We start from the raw sequence: 21,882 nt of genomic DNA, 5'->3' as shown, positions 1-21,882 counted from the left end.
AGGGGAAAACTGGTCCAGTGAACACACACACACGGATTACAGTCAGGAATAAGCCATAGATCTGATTCGTCAGCTATGCCGGTTCCGAAACCCGGATAAAATTTGGGAGGACTGGGATGGTGCCGTACCTCCCCGTAAAGGGGACTCACGGCCGTGTATCATCATACGATTATTATTATTACTTCATTATGAGGAGACGTTGCGGGGCTAATGGCTTATCGAGTAAGATTACAAAGAGCAATGAAAGTGCGTAAATCAGACTGTTCTTGTGATTTAATTGAAGAAGAATAGTGGTCATGTATATTCGTAATAGTCGGTGACAAACATATCATGAATAAACCATGGGAAGCATAGAGAACTAAGCAGAACTTGTCTTTGCTTTCAGTAGAAATTAATGGTTTTGTTGGAAAAAAAGAAAAAATAATAATAACATTAAAGGGCATAATTGTTATTAAGTTTTGCATTCTTTATGTAATCATATTTATTAAACCAAATGGAGAAGTGTTTTATTCTAAAAAGAAAGAAATCCTTCTATTAAATGTCGGCGTACTTGAAAAAACATTAACCAGACAGTTGAGCTCATCAGCGATGGTAATGTATACATTTGGGATCAATGTATCTTCATTAAGAATAGGGGGATAAAAAAAAAAAGCCTTGCAGTACTTTAAAGGCATGATTATGCAAGAGAGAATCTCAAAATGCTCATTCGTTTTCTGCTTGATGCTTTTCCCAATACAAGGAAATAATTTGGGTCCCAAATTACTGTCTGCATTAAGTGAGCTGATAAGAAACGTGAGGGAAAACTCATACGATGAAAAAGATATCGTCATAAATCAAACCCTGCTCGCGACATACATCTTGAAAATTGAAAACGAGGAAAGAACAGTGTGCTGAGAGAAGGCTCTCTCTCTCTCTCTCTCTCACTCACTCACACACACGCGCGCGCGCGCGCACACACACACAAATACTCAGTAGCAAAGTCAGGGTAATTTCTAAAACACACACACATGCACACGGCCGTGTGCGGCATACAAATATGACAGAGTTAAATAAGTGAAAGAGATAAGTGGTCAGGAGGGAGAGTTAATCTCTTATCTCTGTCTATCTCCCGATGGTCGAACGGGCTAATTTAGCTAATGGAACGCTGTCCACGTTCTTTCCTAACTCCGCAAATAAATGTTCTCCCCGAAGTGTCACGATGCTGACAACAAAGCCTTTATTTTGCCAGAAAACATTCACAGCACAGACTTATTCTCTGACCAGCTTGTTTAGGCGAAGTTTACCTTGCTCGGAATGCCACAAGTAGCACTCCGAGCATTTCAGACGAGCTCTACAAGGAATCAATCAGAAGCCCGAAGCCCGAACAAATCTGATAACTGTGGCTACGCTTAAATAAACGAGTCTGTTTAGTTGGACCGCCACAATCATGGACAGCTGACTGAAGAAAATTGGCAGGTGTCTAGAAGGATAAATTGAATATTAGAACAGTGCTACGTTTAAGAAGCACTCGCGTAAAGTGCATGAAATATTTATAGAGGGTAGATTTTACTCGGGTTTGCAGATAAAGCCATTTGGCATTTGCCTTCCTCCCTCCCCATGTGGTTACTGCACAGTTTTTCTGTGTTGGTCTTCAAACAATTGAGTAAATCAACAGTATTACAGCGTTCAAGATGTGAAGGTAATACGCGAAATATAATGATGTCTGTAAATACGGATTCGTTTTTGCAGTCTATCATTTGGAGGATAGTTAACAGAATTCTATGCATTGCGATCTAAAAACGTTTACGTAAACAATATATTCAGCAGAATATATTCTCCTTAGTTTGAGAAAAAAAAAACCAGAAGCCAAATATTTCAAAAAGAAGGTTCATATTTCTTTAGCAGTGTGAGATATTTATAATTGAACCTTATCACTCCTAGTGACTCTCGTTATTTACGGAATTGATTTTGAAATGGTTTCTTTGCCTGGATATTATGCCGTAACCTCTCACTCACTTTTTTTTTTTAATCACTGTTAGTCGGAATCATGCGTATAGAAATACAGATATTCACTCAACCACACCGATCATCACAGTGCTTATCGTATCGTTTCCTAAATTATTTCACTTTTCTCCTCTGGCTACATTCTTTCGCAACTTCCTTGCTATTCCTTTTACAGCATCCCCTTATGACCTTATGTTCTTCCCGCAACATGTTACCTTCTGAAAAAAAAAAAAAATCTTTTCCTATTCTTACTCCTTTCCTACCAACTCATCGGTCTCCATCCTATCACTTCAGTCCCTTGTAATTCACATTTCTTCAATTTATCATCATCAAACGAATAACATCTTCAGTTTTTCTTCATCTTCTCTCCATCCCGAAATTGAAGTGGCCAAATATTTTGTGACAATGTGAGCACACATAAACATAAACATAAAAATTGTCTTACGCGATGATATTATTAAAAATCGATTAAAAAAAAACAACTAGTAAGCAATTATAGGCAGCCATCTTGAAGCAAAAGTGTAGCCATCTATTGAGAAAATCTGGTATTATAGAAACATATCAATATTGGGATTTCTTCCGACAATTTTTCTGCTTGCTCAATGAATTGTGGCTGTTTTACAGTTGTATGTGTAAAAAAACTATTAAAATAATATCGAAATAGCTTTTTTTTAAATAAAAACACTATTTTTTTTATATAAAGAATTAAAAAGTTATGCCCACAAAAATCTTTTTTTTTTTGTTTTTTTAATGCGACAAATATCTGTTTGTCTGGCGTAAGAAAATTTTGTGCGGCTAACTTTCAACCCTGATCATCATAATTTAATATTTTGTTGATCGAGACAGCAACTGTTGTGGAATACAAACGCTCGCAACTCATTCATTACCTTAGGGCTTAGGAGTTTAAGGTAATGAATTTATAAAATTTACAAATTTATAAATTATTGTTTGAAATCAAAATCCATTGTAATTCTGCTACACTTTCAGGAACATAGCTTGGTATGCATAGTATCACACCATTTATTACAGATCTTAGTATATATAATCATCACTTAACAAATTTCAGATTAATATATATAAGTACAATACTGAAAAAGCAGGCATTTTGCGACGCAGTTAATTCGCTTGGTTTGCATTATTTTTGATAGTGGCTTGTTTAACTAATTGTAAAAGTAGTTAAACAAGTTAAACAACTGCTTAAGCACAACTGTAAGCAATTATGCTTAAAGCGCATTGCAGAAATTCCAGAGGGACATTTAAATTTTCAACAGCTAAAACCATGCCAGCCAAGTCAACGTTTCGGATTTGGAACCAACATCGTATTATTATTAATATTTAGCTTTTTTTTTTTTTTTTAAATATGAAATATTCGTTAAGAGGATAGCAATATATATATATATATATATATATATATATATATATATATATATATATATATATATATATATATATATATATATATATATTATTATTTTTTTTTTTAAACGTGGGAAACCACTCGATCGGTTGAGCGACGTTCCCTGCAGTAGTAGCATTTGCTAATGGAACTTCTTGAGAAACGACTGCATTCCAAATTTACTCGAAATAGGTTCAGTGATGTCTGTTGAGGAGTCCGTGAAGGAGGATTCTTCCTCACCCACCTGCTTTCCTCCGTTTTTATCCAGTTTTTTTTCTTTCATTAACTTCATTCGATGAATAATATTCAACTTTAAACCGACATTACATCAAAGTTAAATTTGGCTCCTAATAATCTTTGTGAGAAGTGCAGTAAATGTCTTCTACTACACGTAATTTAAGAGTCTCTGCTGTGAGCGTCTCCATTCCTGAGACTCGAGGACGTCGCGACGTCTATCCTTCTTTGGAAAGACCAAAGTTTGAATCCCGTCTAAGATGTGAGGAACGTATAAGAAGCCTTCAACTAAAGGTTAACTCGTCGTTCGCATATGGAGATGACGGTATTTCCTTCTGGAAACTCGGGTTTTTCATCCCGCTGAACTAACCGGAGAACACACGCAATTAACAGACATAATAACTGACCTCATAGCATTAGATGCTTATGCCGTAATACCAGCCAACTCACTCCATCGCCATGACTCGATATTTGGTGTACGTACAGCAGTATACCAAAAGGCATACTACACAATACAGTACTTAATTCCTTCTACCGGACCGTCTTCAATTTGATAACAATATGTTTATTTGCTTTTGTACAGAATTATGTATAACGTAGTAAAGTACGAGGGTGGTCTGAAAAGTTCTCGGCCTAACAATGAAAAAAGGAATTTATAATTTCAAAATTATTTTTATTTTTCAACATAACCTCCCTTAAGACTAATATATTTATTCCAGAAATGCTCCAGCGCCATTATCCCTTCCCTGTAGTGGTTCTCAGTAAGATCTGCAAAATACCCCTCTACAGCTGCAATCACCTTTTGATTCGAAGAAAAATGCTGATCAGCGAGGAAGAGTTTTAGTTTTGGGAACAAATGGAAGTCAGAGGGAGCCAAATCTGGGGAACAGGGTGGATGTTCCAACAATTCATAGTGCAGTTCCCTTAATTTTCCCATTGCCAAAACACCTTTGTAGGCAGGTGCATTGTACTGATAAAAGATGATTTTTTTTCTTCTGCAAACCGGATCTTTTCTCACGAATTTTTTTGTATAGTCTGGTTAAAAGATCGGAATAATATTCCCCGGTTATTGTTTTACCCTTTTCAAGATAATTAATAAATAAAATGCCTTTAGCATCCCAAAACACCGATGCCATGACCTTTCCTGCTGATGGAACCGACTTTGTCTTCTTTGGCGCTGAACATCCTGCTTCTGTCCACTGTTTTGATTGCTGTTTGGATTCTGGTGTGTAATGGTGAATCCAAGTCTCGTCCATAGTAATAAATCGACGCACAAAATCAGTTTTATTCTTGTTAAAACGCTCCAAGCACTGTTCAGAGATTTTCATGCGAGTGCGTTTTTGAGCTGGTCTGAGCAAGCACGGCGCCCATCTTGCGCAAAGCTTTTTCATTTTCAATTCTTCATGTAAAATATATCGTACACATTCTTTTGAAATGCCTATAGTCTCAGCAATTGCATGTACTTTGACTCGCCGGTCATCCAATACCATATCGTGCACTTGAATCAAAGATTTCTGGTGTTGTTACACTTTTTGGACGTCCTTCACGTGGATCACCTTCAAGTTTGGTACGGCCACATTGAAACTCGGCAGCCCATTTCTTAATTGTCGAAAACGAAGGTGAAGAGTGCAGCTAAACGTTTATGAACCTCAAATGAATTTCTTTTGGCGTTAAACCTTCTTTTACAAAGAATTTTATAACCGCACGATACTCAATTTTATCTATTTCAAGGGATACAGACAACACTTCAGACAGCTGTATAAAACAAACTACTTGATAGAATGACTTGCAATTTCACATGGATGCTTATGACAGATGTACCAACTTAGAAAAAAAATCATGCCAATAGCGTTGCCATCTATGGTCGAGGCCGAGAATGTTTCAGAACACCCTCGTATTATAATGTATCGGTATCTATATACATTATGGGTGCTATAATGTACCCTATAATGTATATCAGTTGTAGAATACTATTATTATTATTATTATTCCTTCCCTCCTCTTTTACTTTGCGGTGTCGAGGATTTTCTATTCACTCAACGGCTACTGCTTCGAGGATAAGGTGGTTGGCCCTATGCTTACTGGTGCCTTATATGTGTAAATGAGTGTGTTCACGTGACGGTTTTCCTATTCTGGGGGACGAAAAGTGCCCTTTCTCCGTATGAGATCAGCTAACTTACCTTTAGTCGAAAGAGACCAGATAAAGGTTCCTCACGTCACTGACAGGAATCCAACCCAGGCCTTTCCGACCAGAGGGATTCGTCTATGCTGACTGAACTACGGAGGCTCTTATAGAATACTTATTTCGGTATTTTTATATCATAACCACATAGCTTTAAAATTGCGATTAGAGGGTTGCTAAGGAAAAAGTATAATTTACCGTTCTGGTTGGCCAAGTAGTTAGCATATCCCCAGGAGTAGAGATTTTTGTTTTTGTCTTTAGGATAGATGCATCTCATTACCTGCTTATTGGATGAGGCCTGAAGTTGCTTGAAAAAAGTTACATGTTTTGTCTCTAGAGCGGGGATTCCGGACTATGCGCAAAATAAATATTAAAAAAAAACAATAAAATTAAAAGAAAATCTTATCCCATACACGATAAAAGTTTACCTTAAGTTTAAAACCTTCCTGCTTGGAGTGACATAAAAAAAAAATAAAACATCGACAACTTTAGGTATCATTTACGCATATTATATAAGCAAAACGTACAAACCATAAAATTCAGAATCCAGAATCATGTATATCAGGCCTTGGCTTGTATGGTTGATTTCGATATGTACTCCTTCCCCCCCCTCCCCCAAACTCTTCTTGGATAATCCACACGTAGCAGTTTCTCTTCTTTTCTAGCCGGAGGGAGTACAAACGTACAAACAGTTCTTTCTCTTCCCCATGATAAGGACCTGTTAAGTACTCTGTTGCGATAAGGGTTAATATGAGGTGTACGTGTGTGTAAAAGGCATCGGCACACAGACGAAACGCTATGGTGGAATCTTCGTTCTGCATCAACCATCCGTAACTGTCCCCATGGGGGTTCCTTTCTTTTTACTTCAGCAATTTTTAGCTCTCCAAAGTTTGTAGCCAACATCATTACCTGTTCTGCAAGAAGCTAAAACTTCTAATACTCTCTCTCTCTCTTTCTCTCTCTCCCTCTCCACAGCAGCGTGTGGGTTGATAGTGGTCATGTACAGAATGATAAAAATCTGTCTCTTGAACAGTGAAGAAATCCCGCATCATCCCCCCCCCCCTTTCACTATTCGCCTCGCGCACTGCGAAGATACCTGGTGACCTGCCACGCTTCACGGCGTTTTCACATCCTGCGCTGTAGTTCTGTATTTAGCCTTCTTTTTCGTAGCGCGTGAATGACGACCTATGCGAGATACTGTATTTCCTTGCTCGTAGAGCCGCAGGTCGACCAGACCCGCTTGTACTGGAGATGTGAAGATAGTTGGCGTGTGATGAGGAGTTCCCTGCAGTCACCGTAATTGTGGTGTAAGTTTCGTACACGGGAAATTCGCCGAAGGTATAAAGGTGATCCGTTTCGCTTAGCTTGTTGATTTGGTGCTCATATTTGACAACATCTGAGGCATCCTCTGAAAGAAAGGTAGGTCAGAAACTTAGCGTTTTGTGAAACTGAGTTTGCTGTTTTACGTGAAGAAATATTCGTTATTAATGTTTAGTTTTGGAGTTCTGCTTCTGCTTCTATAGCAGGTGGACCAATTAGAAGGTAAACGGGAAAACACACATTCTTGTTTTAGCGCAGAAACCTTCTGCCCTCGAGAGTAGTACCGAGGTCTTTGTGGAGATGTGCGAGCGGGCCTTGGTACAACAGCTAATAACCATGATCTTCAGTGATATACAAACATATGTATGCTACAGAGATAAATTTTCTATTCTTTGTTTTCATGTATCCATTATGGTAAAGGAGAACGAAAATTGAAATATTTTACGCGTGATAAACTGTAAATTCCAAAATAAAATTGACTCTTTGAAATTGATTGGTTTGGACAAACCACGGATCATCTAAGATTTCTCCATCTGCGTTCTTTGTAAATTAACTTTTATTAATAAGTTTATAATTGCTACATGATATAATATTTAATGATAAACTAAAGATAGATTCTTCAATTAATACAAATATTTTATAATAAAAATTGATGAACGTTTTGGGGCTAAATAGATTACTTTGAATTTGTCAGTAGTATTTCTTTCTTTTCCTCGCTACGTACAACGACAAATTATTGGTTTAAGTTATAACAGTCCTTAACCCTTAAGGTCTTGAAGTTTTTCTTGTTCAGTATAATAATAATAATAACAATAATAATAAACAGTCCTTTCTTTTAGTGATGTTTTTACATTTCTAATATTATATAATTAAGCTTAATGAATACCAGGACAAAATGCTGAGTGAAAGAAGAGTTTTATGGTGGAAATGAAATAATTCTCAGTGTAGCTTCTCCTCTGCTTCAAAATTCTCGAGACTTCATTGATCTGTCGTCTGTTTAGAAAAGAAACTGCTGGCTGGATTCATGGCCAATGCATTTTATTGAAATGAATTAATATAGAGAATATACTTACATTATACTTTTCGTTTTCTTCCCTATTATTGCTCTTCTAATGGTAGGAAGGTACTGAGGTTCGCATCAGGTTGCTTTGTGCGTTTTGCAAATCGCATTTGTCTGTAATCATTGCTCACCACATTGATTCTCTTCAGAGCTTAATGTTTGCTTTCGAAGATAAATCCCACAATGAACACTGAATTATTCGTGTAACTTTTCTAACTTCTTTTTCACTAAAATGTTTCAACAGCCTGAACTCGTACACAAACAATGAATAATTTTATCATAAATGTTATATACTCTATACACACAGTAGAATGCGTTTATAAATATTAAAATCACTACATTTATTAAGGAAAAGAAGTAGATATTCTTCGTTTATCTTTTCATTTGTGTTCTGCAGAAGATTTTAACAAATAATAATCGATACATTATGACCTTGTTGAAAAACAACCGATTCTTTTGATAAGTTACGTTGTTTTGTAAAGCACTTAAATGTATCTTTGCCATGTTACATCGTTGGCCTTGCCTTACGTTTGTATGAAAGTAATTTTTCCACAATTTTTGATTGATTTTGCAGTGACATATCGGAGGGAAAAGGACACTTCAATGAGAAGACCAGGATTCAAATCTCACTGTGGCTAACTTGAATTTAAAATTTTTCGATGAAAAAACTAAATTAATCGCAGATGGAAGTGGCAGAGTTTTTTATGAGAATGTTCAGATGTTCTTCTCGAAAAGAAACTGGTTCCAAGAACACAGTGATACCTTGTGAGTAGCTCGTGATGAGTTCTCTCCTCCCAATTCTCAACAATCCACCTCATCTGATTCTACAAATGAAAAGCTTTTGAAGTGATCTTTCCCATGAGCGCAGTGTGTGTGTGTGTGTGTGTGTGTGTGTGTGTGTGTGTGTGTGTGTGTGTGTGTGTGTGTGTGTGTGTGTGTGTGTGTGTGTGATGCTCTTTTAAAAATACTGAAAAGATATTCGGAAGATATTGTATTTCTTCCTTCGAGAGAAATACTAATTCGAGTTACACACTGGTAAGTAATGCTACTCCCTGCTACCGAAAGCACCGTAAAGATCGCTCGACGTCATTTTTCTAGATCTTGAAAGTGGATCATCATCATGATACTTTTTTTACCAATGCTGCAATCCTGTTAATAGTACTTTTGATTCACCGACAAGAAGATCTATTTGCATAATCTGCACTTTTCCTTTATTGTTTTAAAGTTTCGTTTCATCCTTTTCATGCAAATAATTCGAATACAGCGTATTTCAAATGTAATTCATGCAAACAAAAATAATTCGTTACTTTTTAATGGGCTTTACATGAAACATGTTTGCTTATTTAGTTTGAGATGCGACTGCAATCAAGGAAAAAAAAATCGAAAGAATATCTCCACTGTATGTTTACTCTGTGTATTTACAGCATACCTCCGTTGCTTGCATAAACAGTCGATCTTTCTTATTGACTGTCTGACTTAATGCTATTGACATTTGGACTGATTTCTGTGTTCAGTCAGGTCACCGACCGTCGGATTCGGTTGTAGGTTTTCCCTTTCCAAACAATGAATTCATTTACTAAATGAAGTCAAAAATAAATCGCTAAACCTCTATATATGAATTTATATATATATAGAGGGAAAGTTAAAACACAACTGCAGTCCCAGTTTTCATCTCTACATCCGGGCTTTCAGCTAACTTGAAGCCGTGACAATATGCCTTTTCAACTCGTCTATCTCGTCCATGCAGTTTTCGCCATTCCAGCTGGAAGTGATCGATATTCAGTTGTCAAATACATTTGAACATCTTTCTTTCCTAGATAATGTAAGATTTGTGGCAACAGTTTTTTTCTCTTAACGTCTACAAGGACAAGGATGATACTCGACATTTCCAATGAACTTCGTTTAAATCAGAATCTTGTCTTTGAATATTTCTTACGTGGGATTCTGATTACGTTAGTTTATCAAGAAATATGTAAAAAGACATAAAACAAGTAAGAAATATTATAGTTGGGCGTTTAAATCTTTTTTTGATTGGAAATGGATTTCTTTCTCGATACACGGAAATATCCACGTGTGTGTGTGTGTGTGTGGAGGGTATCATATACACTGATTTCTGCACTACTTTGAGTCTTGCGATTAAATAAGTTGAAATGTTCCTAGTATTTTTTTTTCCTTCTACAAAGTCGCTGCAACGTTTTGTGTTTGAGGAATATTATTCCTACGGAGAATGCACTGCTTACCGTGACGTCATTCCACATATTTTATTCCTCATGTGCTGCAGCTGGTAGCGACATCAAGAGGAACATTTATATAGAGCCTCAAAATTATTTTACCCCCCCCCTCGAATTTGTTTTTATTCCTGTAAAACAAGTAAAGTCCGAGAACACACACGCACGTTAGAGGGAGATCAACAAATCCCTTACCAGTCAACAAATCATTCCTCCTCTTCCAAGCATATGCAGAAGAACTGGTTTACACGTTGACGAAAACGAGTTATTACTGAAATGTTTTTTGTTTTTTTAATTGTAAAATAATTCTCAGTTATATTATGTATTTTAAACAAAAAAAAAATGAGACTGATGAACTCAATTTGGCTTTCGTCAGCAGTTAACTGACATTTTGGAATGTAACGTGTGAACGACATCGAAACAAGTCATTGGTTGGTGAGGAAATAAAGAAATTATTAGCCTTCTCGTAAACGCGAGGACTAGTAGGATTTTTTCCTTTAGTTATAAACGAAAATCTCATTTCAAATCGAAATTCCTAAAGAAAAACACTAGAATTAAACATGATTTTCTTGAATTTCTCTGTAATAATTTTTATAAATAGGAAGTGGGAGTATTTTCTTGAGGCATTTCCTTCAGATTTTTCTCCCATACGAATCCCCTCTCCCAATTCTCGTCTATCCAAGATGGGTTGAGTCCCTAAATAGAGCTTATAGGCAATACAGACAACTTGCTACTCCTCTGCTGTTCCCTAAGAATATTTTATGTCAGTAGATCGGCGTGTTCACGGGTCTAGTTTGGGGACGAAAAAACGCGAGTTTCGGGAGAAAACAATCCTTCACCTTCGTAGGAAACAGGCTGACTCACCTTTAATTGAAAAGCCCTGATAAACATTCTTCGCATCCTAGATTGAGATTCGAACCCAGGTCTTTCCAAACAAAAAGCTGAACCGAGTTACGGAGGCTACGAATTAAAGATGTGAAATTTCAAGGATGGAGAAAGAGAGCATTTCGATTCCAGTCCATTACTAAACTCGTTATTACAGCTACGTCAGACACAAAGAACTTTTTTCCCTGTTCATTTTAATAATAAATAAATAAAAGAATGAATATTTTAGACAGTACACTGGAGTTGTAGAAATAGTTTATCTATGACAAATGAGAAAAAATTCTTTGGAATTATAATCATATCTTTAATATTATCTTTGAACATCGAAATTATAGATTTCGATGCTCAAAGGTAATTCGAGATATATATTAAACATAGGGATACAGATTTCGCTTCATAAGTAATTAGCTGGCAACGACATAAAAAAAAAAAAAACTAACCTAATCAAACAAATACAATTAGGAGAAAGAATTGTGACTTAATTATCGCTGTTTAACATGTTTTTGTAAGAAAACACTCGTTTGTTTACACACTGCCTTCTATCAGGAAGTTAAAAAGAATAAAAAAAAAATATTGAAATGGTTCGAAAAAATAATAAAACGCTTTCTCACTAGCATTCCTGTTATACTCGTAATGTGATGTGACCTATCACGATTTAGCAGCGCTTTTTAACTTCATAGACAATTTACTGTTATTTATAATAGGAGCTTTTAATTTCGAATCATTTCTGACTAATTTTGATAGTAATAATGGTGCGACTTAAGCCAAACCTTTAGCAGAGTTCCTTACGTCGAATTTCATTAAAATTTGTCCAGCCATTGCGAAGTGTAACATACGGAATGGCAGATACGAAGCGAACTTAAATCTTTATGATACAGAAAACGAAATAAAATTATCAGGTCTTAGAAAATAAAGTAAATCTGACAAGGGACACATTTTGATTAAGATCGATAAATCAAATTCGCTGTATTAAAAAAGTGTGTGTGTGGGGGGGGGGGGAACAGAATAAATTGACCTCGTATAAAAGCTAATTTCTTTGCAGAAATACAACTGTTAGGAGGGAAGTTTTGTAATATCGCGAAGTGTTTGCAAAACATAAAAGTTAGTAGCAACAAATTTTCAAAGAATCAACAGTGGCAAGTTATGCACAAGCCATTAAGTTGTCCTTCTGATCTAAGAATAGAATTTTGATGACATCATAAGCGAGAGCCGTGACAAAACAAAGCAGCAGTTTTTTAAAATACGTTTTCCGGCAATGAAAGAGACCTTTGACCTTATTTAACTTAACTTCTCACAGAGAGAGAGAGAGAGAGAGAGAGAGAGAGAGAATTGCAATCAAGCTGCCAAGTGAGCTCTCATCTGAGAGTCGTCGACAAGGCCGCGGAAGTAATCACGTCTGTATTGTTGCTTGAGTGACATCCGTAACGAGTATTAACCCACTCTGAGATAAATTGAGGTGGACAATGACACACACACACACACACACACACACACACACACACACACACACACACACACACACACACACACACACACACACACACACACACACACACACACACACACTCGTCACTTAAAGAAAGTTTCCGTCGTTCACACTGTTGATTTTTTGCAAATTTGTTGCTAGTAACATCACAGTTAAGTTCAGAACTCTCACAAAAGAAACTTCAACAAAATAGTTAACAAACAAGCCTAATTAATAATTTAAATCTACTCGTGGAGCGGTTTCATATCGCATTCCAATCAAAATCACTAACATGTGGCCTCTTATAAAAGCTTCTTTTAAGTGAAGGTGAGTCAGCCAGTTTCGTGCTGAGGTATTAGGTGCTGTCTCATTAGCGACGGTAGGGTGGCGCTAGAGGCTGATTGGAGGCGATTTGGGAGATTGGGATGTAGTTTCTGACTTCGTATGATGACCCCACGATATCATCATAATATACAATACTAAGTACTGAGCAGTTCTTGCAAAGTGGAATAGTTTAAATTATATGTATATTCACATGTGTGTGTGTGCGTGCGCCATATGCATTATTTGGTATCCATATCCATAGGGTCGAGTAACGGGGTATCTTATTCGTTAGCTTCAGCATTTTCACAGTTATTTACTTTAATTGTAATGGCGTTCGCTAGCCAGTCTCATGCGCAGTTGTCAGGGTTTCCCCTCCCAAAAACTTGGGCTCATTTTGATCCGACGAGCAGACAAATTGACCAGAAGAAACGAACAGTCACAGTCAGGGTGACCACCCAGCAATAATATTTCGTACCAACTTATGCAGGAAAAAGGTACTAGATCTGGAAAAAAAAAGTACTAAATTTTCATTTGCTTTCGTTTCACTCTATTTAAGACATTTTACGATATTAGTACCTTATTATCATATATGAACTCAATGTAACCGATAAATTAACACATGTACAACAAATATGAAAAGAAAAAAAGTCAAAACTCACCTAACTGTAGTCATCTATGAGTTCAAGAGCTGCAGTTATCAATCATCATAACAGAAGTCCCAATTGTAACTCTAGCACTTCACATGTGTATTAATTTACCATGTAATGTTTAGTCTCATTTTAGTGTTTAAAATAATGTAACCTTTTAACTTTTCAGATATTTATTATGCTATTTGCATATATACAGGGGTTCCCACCCACAAGAAAAACACTGGAAGTATTTATTCATTATTTTTATCGGATTTTTCTAAATTAATTAACTCTTCAGAAACAGTAAAATCTGTAGCTGATGAATATTTTAATTTTTCTTTTGTCAAAAGCAGTTCATTCATCAATGTATTTTTTTTTTTTTTGAGATTTCATTGCGTGAATCTACAGCCAAAGCATCTTTTATAAAATAGTTACATTTAGTGCGTCCACACTGTATTTTCTTAGCAATTTCACTATCAGGAGCAATTGTTTTCAATAGAGTTGGAAGAGTATCCATAAACCACAAAAGCAGATTGTATTCGGCATCCAGTGCCGTTCCGTTGGTTTGCGACTCCTTAGTGCAAAATTTTTGTGCCCCCCTTTCCATTAAAAATTAAAGGATCCCGAAGTACAATAACACGTTACGAATCATTTTATTATACTGCACATTAAGATGAATGTATATTAAAATAAAGAAAAAAAACAAATAGTAAAAAAAAAACTTATTTTTATATAATAAACAAACATACTCCTATAATGTAACATGGAACACGACAAGAAAAGAAGAAGAGACTCTCAGAATAACTCAGCGTGCAATAGAAGGAAGGATTTGTAACATCAGCAAAATTAACATGTTAGAAACACGGAACTAAGAAAGCGATCAGGCATAAAAGATATGGTAACTGCAGTATAAGATAGGCAGGTCATATGGCCAGATTCAGGAATAATAGATGGACATATAGAATATTCAACTGGCAACCAGAATAAAGAGAAAACCAGGAAGACCACCTACAAGATGAGAAGATCCGCTAGTGAAATCTATGGGTATAACATGGAAGAGAGAGGCTCAAGATCGTTAGAGGCATTTTTGTGGCCTGCACTCATGGAGAAATCCTGAGTGAAACACAGTCCATCAAGAAGAAAACTCAAGAAATTCCTAGAATGTTTGTTCAGTGTGCTGAGAGCAGTGATTAAAGTAAGTTGTGTTGAAGCTCGTACCATTTAACTACCCAGCGACTCAGCCCCTCACTGAAATCTCTCACATTCGAAGGTGACAAATAAGCACAAACAGTTCAGTGTATTATTTATTCCCTATTTTTTTATGAACGTGTTCGAATATATATTCCCCCTAAATTGTGCCTCCCGGATTCATTGCACTCTTTGCAACCCTGTACGGAAGGGACCTGTCTGCATCATATCCACATAATCTTAATTCTGCCTCTTTAATTTATTTTTCCGACTGGTATTTGGAACTGGATTTAAACAATGACATCATACCTGGTGAGTTTATTTTAGATTCTACATTCTGCTAGTGTTTTGCAGTGTTTGCACAACGAATCAATAGACATTTGCTACTATTAATGCTTATATCACAAAATTTACAATAAACAAACCAGTGTGTCCTTTACTTTTCACTGAATAAATCCAGGATTTAAGATAGGGATCCTCCAACCATTCTTCTTTGAATTTTTGCTTATATGATTTTTTTCATCTTTTTAGATAAGCCTTGCAAACCTGAATTTGAATCATAACTAGCATCACTTTCTCTTTTATCTGAATTACCAGTGTGAGAAGTAGTTTCTTGTGAATGGGAAGGGCTGGCATTGAGATCTTCACTTTCAATTGCTCGTTCATGTATTTTACTGACTCATGCACTACACATTTTTCTCCTGAGATTTAGAATCAAATTTAAATTTAGAACGTTTTTCCTGTCACTTGTCCATGTTTAAAAGTAAAATCTAAATAATATTTTCGATGAAGAATTAAACAAGTTTTTGTTAATAAAATTAATAAAAACACTGGACTTCTTATAACGCGCGAGAAGTGTTTGAACAGCGAAGAATATATTTTAATTGGCTAATGCCAGTTCGGATTGCGCGAGTACGGGATCGGGGGGGGGGGGGGGAAGAGAAGATTAGCGATAGGAAAAAAAGAGAAATCATTCTTGTGTCACTGAATGTGATATATGGGGGAGGTGGAAGAAGAGAAAAATATTAAACTCATGTCTAACTCTGATGATGTTGTTGTTATTATTATTATCATCATTATCATCATCATACGTATCAAGGATTTAGGCCTAGCATGGCCTGTTCCGGCCTTAGAAGTCATCGTTGAATCGTTTAAGAGGACGTCCTGGTTTTCTTTTTCCTAATGGCTTGTACTTTAAGGCTTGTTTTGGTAATCTTTCTGTTTTCATTCTTTGAACGTGTTCCATCCATTTATGTTTATATTTATTATTATTATTATTATTCGGAAGGAAAAAAGTACTAGATCTGTTGGTGAACGTACTAGAACATTAAAAATTTATAAAACGTACTAGATCTAGTACGAAAGTACTAGATGTGGTCACCCTGGTCACAATACATTGACTTTTGTCGACTTAGTTGCCTCGTCCGTAATTCCAACAGCATCAGCAACAACAGTATTTTCACCATTTCTGTTCTGAGTAGCAACAAATCATTAAAAAAGCTCATTTGTGACTGAACATGACCTTCAGGGTGAATTAAGGCGGTCTCATACAGAGATGGAGGATTGTCGTCCTTCTAAATAGGGCTAACCGGCCCCTATGAGTGCACATATCTACAGACAGAGAATACTATTGGACAACGAAGGCAGCGGGAAACCGCCTTGTTCTCCCTAGTTACACCACCAACCATTAGATTCAGAAGAAACACTGCACACACACACACACACACACACGCGACTTCTTTATTGAAAGTAAACATTCATCTCAAATTGCATTCAACAAAGATTGCATTTTTATTGATCGATCTTCTTGTTATCGCTCTCTTAATCAAATATCAATGTTTATATAACCTACTCAATGCAAAGAAAATAACTTTACGAATTGCATCAATCCTTTGAATATCCATGGATTCTCTGGATTTTTTGTACTCGAAATACTTAATTCTTTTTAAGTAAACATCATTAAAAGAGCGAAGGGGGAAATCAGTTATCCAGAATTAATTATAGAATTTATCATAATTAATTAAGTACTTAATTATGCTAAAAATCAAAATATTTTTACCATGACTGTGAACAATGCAAAACAATAATGGAAAGAAAGGCCGTATTTTTTAAAATGGTTTGATTTACTATTCCTTTTTGTTAACCCAATTCAATTTCTTATTACTTTAAATCCGCTGCAAACATCGTCATACAACATCCCAACAACACTTGATCCCATTGTTTTATGTGATTTTGCTCAAAGCTTTAAAATTGTTTCTTTATTCTTCGTTATGGTTTTGCCGGTTTACTTCAGTGGGCTCTAAATTTCTTGGCAGCATTTTGCAGCTTCTGTCATTTCCTCATTTATTGAAAATGGTTTCAGTTTACACTCGGAAGCCATGATTTGGGACCTCGACAATAGCAAGTTTTACTGACACGTGGAACAACTGACGCATACTAAACCATCGATGGGATGCATCGGAAATAAGAAGTAGAAGACATTACGCCTCTCATTCTCTTGGGATGGTGATTGCAGCAGGCGAGAGCCCGCAGAGAATTAGATGGTGCGACTTCCACAATATACATTGTACTGGCGAAATTTATTAAATGCAGGCTTACGACATGGTTTAAATTGACGAACCGAAATCTTTCGAGATATTAAGAACGCGATAGTAAATACTTTGAGAAATAGAAGAAGAAAAAAAGGGGTTTAGAGACCTTACGTGCCTACACATAATAAAAGGACTGTTCCCTTTTATTATATATTTAAGTACACGGACTACTGACGTATATAAAATCAGCAGCAATTCAGCTTTCGTGTTATACTCAGTTCAGCTGAGAGCAAAACTAAATTGATGCGATGTTTGCTCAATGCCAAGTTGACATTAATGTCTATATATTAACAATGAACTTTCTGTTATTAGCCTAGCGCTTCTTAACCCACTCTTTTTTTTCTTTTAAATTCTTTTCAATCTCTCTTCTCCCAAAATTTTAAAATATTAAGCCTTGCTATTAACACTTATTAGTATCTGTGTATTATCTGAATGAGCTCAGTTTCCTGCTTCTAAATCAGTGTTTCTCAGTCTTTTTTGGATCATGCCACACCTCAACGTCTCAAAGATTTTGATGCTCCCCTCTAGCATAATAGTCAGCCAAGTTCTGAAAAAGTATAATATAAATATGTGCATATACATTTTCTAATTGCCCCCAAAAATATTCAAATTGCCCTCCCTTGTGGGGCGTACGCCCCACGTTACACTGTTCTAAATGATAATACGAACATACTATTTAAAGGAAACATATTATGCGATAAATTAGATACACACACACACATACATCATTTGTATACAGACCTTCTTTCTTTGTGAAACCAATCAGCCATTTCGTTCCCAGAATGATATGTAAATTCGCCATTCTTGTCTGTTAATTATTTTTTCTATCTACATGTTACCTTTCTATTCATATTAAAAGTTTTTATCGAAACAACTTAAAATTCATGTCGTGTTTTTCAATAGTTATGTAAAAAGTTATTATATGCCCACCCCCTTGAATTGTAATTAGCGACACTCTCCATTCTATCTTCGAAGTATACATAATTTGAGTAGGTCCACTATCATCACACACTCTTAGTAAAACTGTTTGCATCCCTTTTCTACTATGTTGGGAATGAGTTGCTGTGGATGAACGTTGACTTAGTGTTGAAGGAAAGAGAACGTAATAAGCAGGAGGATCAACAGAAAGAGCAAAGATGTTAGCAGCAGTGCAAGAAGATGTTTACTTAGCAGGGGGAAAAGAGGATTTGCTCCTTTGGAAGAGTACGTCTAATAAGATTCGAGTAAGGAATAATGTTACGTTTTCCCTAGACAGGTACAGTTAATTAAGGGAGCGTTTAACTTTCTATAGACGTCCCTTAATGCAAATAATTACCTCACGTGGTAGCGAATTATGACTAAGTTTATCGTTATTCATAACATAAGTCGCAGGCGCATATCTCCCATCTGAGCATCTAATAAACAAGGCATGTGATGAACCCACACTGTCTTATGTTGGAGAAAAGATCCAAACATGAAAAACAAATATGATTTGGCTTCCATCCTTATCCTATTCAAGTGGTGGTTAAATGGTCTTAGGCTGCTAATTTATGTGAATTGGAAGATTGCCAAGAGTTAATATTGACTGTGGAAAGAGATCTGTGGTTCAGGTGCTTCTGAATTTAATGCTATTATTAATTGTAGTAAATATTAAGGACAGTGCAGTGATTCTCGCGCCGTGTTTTTTAAATTACCTATCGCCGTTGAACATGAATTTCCTTATATGGGAACATGCCAGGAAATGATTTCTGGATCCTAATGGCGAAGCCTTTTTATTCACCTAATATTCTTAGTAAAATATTTCGTATTTTTTTCAAGTGGTGGGAATGTCAGAAAACTGTGAAATAGAACAGTTTTATTTTTAAGAAATGTGAAATCAAGATTTTTTTTGTTTTATTTATTTTAACCTGGAAGTTATTAAAATTATATACACTACAAAGTTCTTTTTTTGATTTTGGCATCTTGTTTGAACAGTAACTTAGACCCCAAGAAAAAATAAAAATAAAGAAACACAGAATATGAAATTAGTGGGACCACCATATGTAAACTGATATACACTCAATCTCGAACCCAATATGATAATCGAATGCCTGATGAGTTTATTTATAAAACGTTTTTTAGATTTGAAATTGTTCAACCAACTGGCTAAAATGTTTGAGCAAATTTGTTAAGTGTGAAGAAGCGAAAAAAAATGGATATTAAAATATTTTTAATCAATGCACTGAAGAAAAAGAAAGCCAATGTTGAAGTAAATAAGACCAACAGAAATATGATTAAGAAGCTACAATTATTTTCTTTATTATCATGAAAAGCAAGCTTAGAGAAGAGAAAAACTTTGTATAAATACCATTTTTGATAAACGTATTACAATTTTAGTTCACATAATTATAAGAGAAGAATTGCTTTGTTAACATGGGATTTTATCTGTCAGTTAGTCATTTCAGTACTCGCATTGGCTTAAATTAAAGGTGCTGAGGAAGTGCTGGAATCATCAGACATATTCATAAATCACGTAAAAGTTGTATTTTAGACAAGACAGGTACAAAAGGATTTTAATGAGCCGGTTATCGCACAACAACCTCATCATATTTTTAGTATCAATTACTAAATGCATGGCAGTAAACAAAAATATTCGACGATATTGTTAATTACTTTGATGAAAACTAAATATGTAAACCGCCGTTCATATAGATGAGCTGATGCTATATGCAATGAATAGTAGAAGGTTTATTTTCAAAGAGGCACCCGCATCAATCACTTATTTTAAATTTAAAATGACAGCACGACTGTTAATGATAAAACGTTTATCCTGTTAAATAAACCAAAAGAAAAAGAAAAACACAGGGGAAAAAATAAAAACAAAATGAAAGGAAGGGGAATAGAAAAATTCGACACGATCAAGTGAAGATAAAATCTCATCCGAAGAAGGAAGCAATTTGTTGAAAATGTGTTCGTCATTATTAAATTAGAGGGGAAGAAAGAATGAGCGGGCTTCTTAAGTTTACTGATGCTGTTTGTTATTATTGCTGATAGTGGGGTAGGAATTGGTACAAACATCGCACTGGGGTGGGGGAGTGAGTGGGAAAATTCTGAAAATTGGCATTAGTAGACCTTCTTGGGATTCTAAATGTGTGTGTGTGTGTGGGGGGGGTAATTTACTCAAACATTTATCACCGTGTTTGCTTCTTTTCTAATCACGACATAATTAAAACCTGCTATAACTCATTTTCTTTAGTATTTTTTTAGAACATTTGATCGAATATGCAAATTATTTATAATGAAAGAACACCGCTTTGCTATCAAAACACATTAGCAGTAAATATTCACTTGTTTTCCAAATTTTATGTGCTTTTTTTACCTTCAGAAGGTCAGCTGTAGATCAACTTTTATCACCACCCCTATCTCTCTCTCTCTCTCTCTCTCTCTCTCTTTCTCTCCTATCAGATATTAATCTCATCCCTCTAAAACTATAATGGATACGCAGTCTGGTCATTCGTTTTTTTACTCTGAAGACATTCAAAAAGGAATAACTTATGTTTTTATTCTGAGCCCATGAACTAAATCCACACTATTTTTACTTTTGTATCTTCTATTTATTATTTGCTTTGTTTTTCCCGAGTTTATCTTAAGTTTAGTTCATCACGCTGTCTATTCATTTAAATCTGTATTTATGTTTTTTGTTATCCTTTCAGATTTATTCATGGTTATTTTTAGAAACTTCGCCCTCAATAGCAAAGGTTATATTTATGATAACCTAATTTTTTTTAAATAATTTGTCATCTTATTCGTTTTAAATTTAAAATGAATTCGACTAGGTCGCCGACGCAGGTGGTTATTTTAAAAATAATCATCCTATTATTTAGTTTATGCTAATTTTCGTAATTAAATTCATTAGTTCACATTCACAGCCTGATAACATGTTTTAAAGAAAAAAAGCTTTGGTGTCTGGAGTTTTTTGACAGTGAGTTGCAGGACCGGAAACTATTACAACATCCTTTAAACTATTACAAGGATGTTGTAATAGCTTCCACCTTAAGTCAAATGCAACCCAGAGTGAGTAAAAGCGTTGCGCTAACTATTTTTTTATTTTTATTTATTTATTATTATTATTTTTTGTTGTTGTTCTCGTTCTGAGAAATAAGATTTCAAAATGGAGGAAATATCGGACTCAGGATATCGCGCATTTTGCATCCCATGACAAAGCAAAGTCGCATATTTCACGAAGTTTCTGACCCTGTGGGTCTCAAATGATATTTTTATCCTCTATACAGTTGTGACATGAGCCGTTTATACCATCCTACCCCCATCTGTTCCCTAAATTGAAAGCCCAGTTCTACGAGAAATGATTCGGTGCCATTGATGAGTTTTTTGCCGAAGTGACCTGACTTTTCAAACGCATCATCAACAACAGCAATAAC

The 21,882-nt window shown here is 35.6% G+C and overlaps 1 protein-coding gene across 5 annotated transcripts in view; it reads left to right on the top strand.

Annotated features, from left to right (window-relative positions):
* LOC150108461 (uncharacterized) overlaps nt 1-21,882 on the top strand; it is a 591,316-nt gene that overhangs the window by 64,043 nt on the left and 505,391 nt on the right. The window contains exon 1 of one of the 5 annotated variants that reach the window (XM_090415864.1): nt 7,072-7,214. The exons of the other annotated variants lie outside the window; for them this stretch is intronic. The gene's annotated coding sequence lies outside the window, so the exon portion shown is untranslated. Of the gene's footprint in view, nt 1-7,071; nt 7,215-21,882 lie in introns of those variants that run through there. 5 annotated transcript variants of the gene reach the window in all.

The sequence above is a fragment of the Typopeltis vanoorti genome, chromosome 3 (assembly GCF_054136105.1).
Source record: "Typopeltis vanoorti isolate ZY-2024b chromosome 3, IOZ_Tvanoo_1.0, whole genome shotgun sequence".
Taxonomy (NCBI): Eukaryota; Metazoa; Arthropoda; class Arachnida; order Uropygi; family Thelyphonidae; genus Typopeltis; species Typopeltis vanoorti.
The sequence above is the reverse complement of the archived record's forward strand: the minus strand, read 5'-3'. Positions and strand labels throughout refer to the sequence as shown.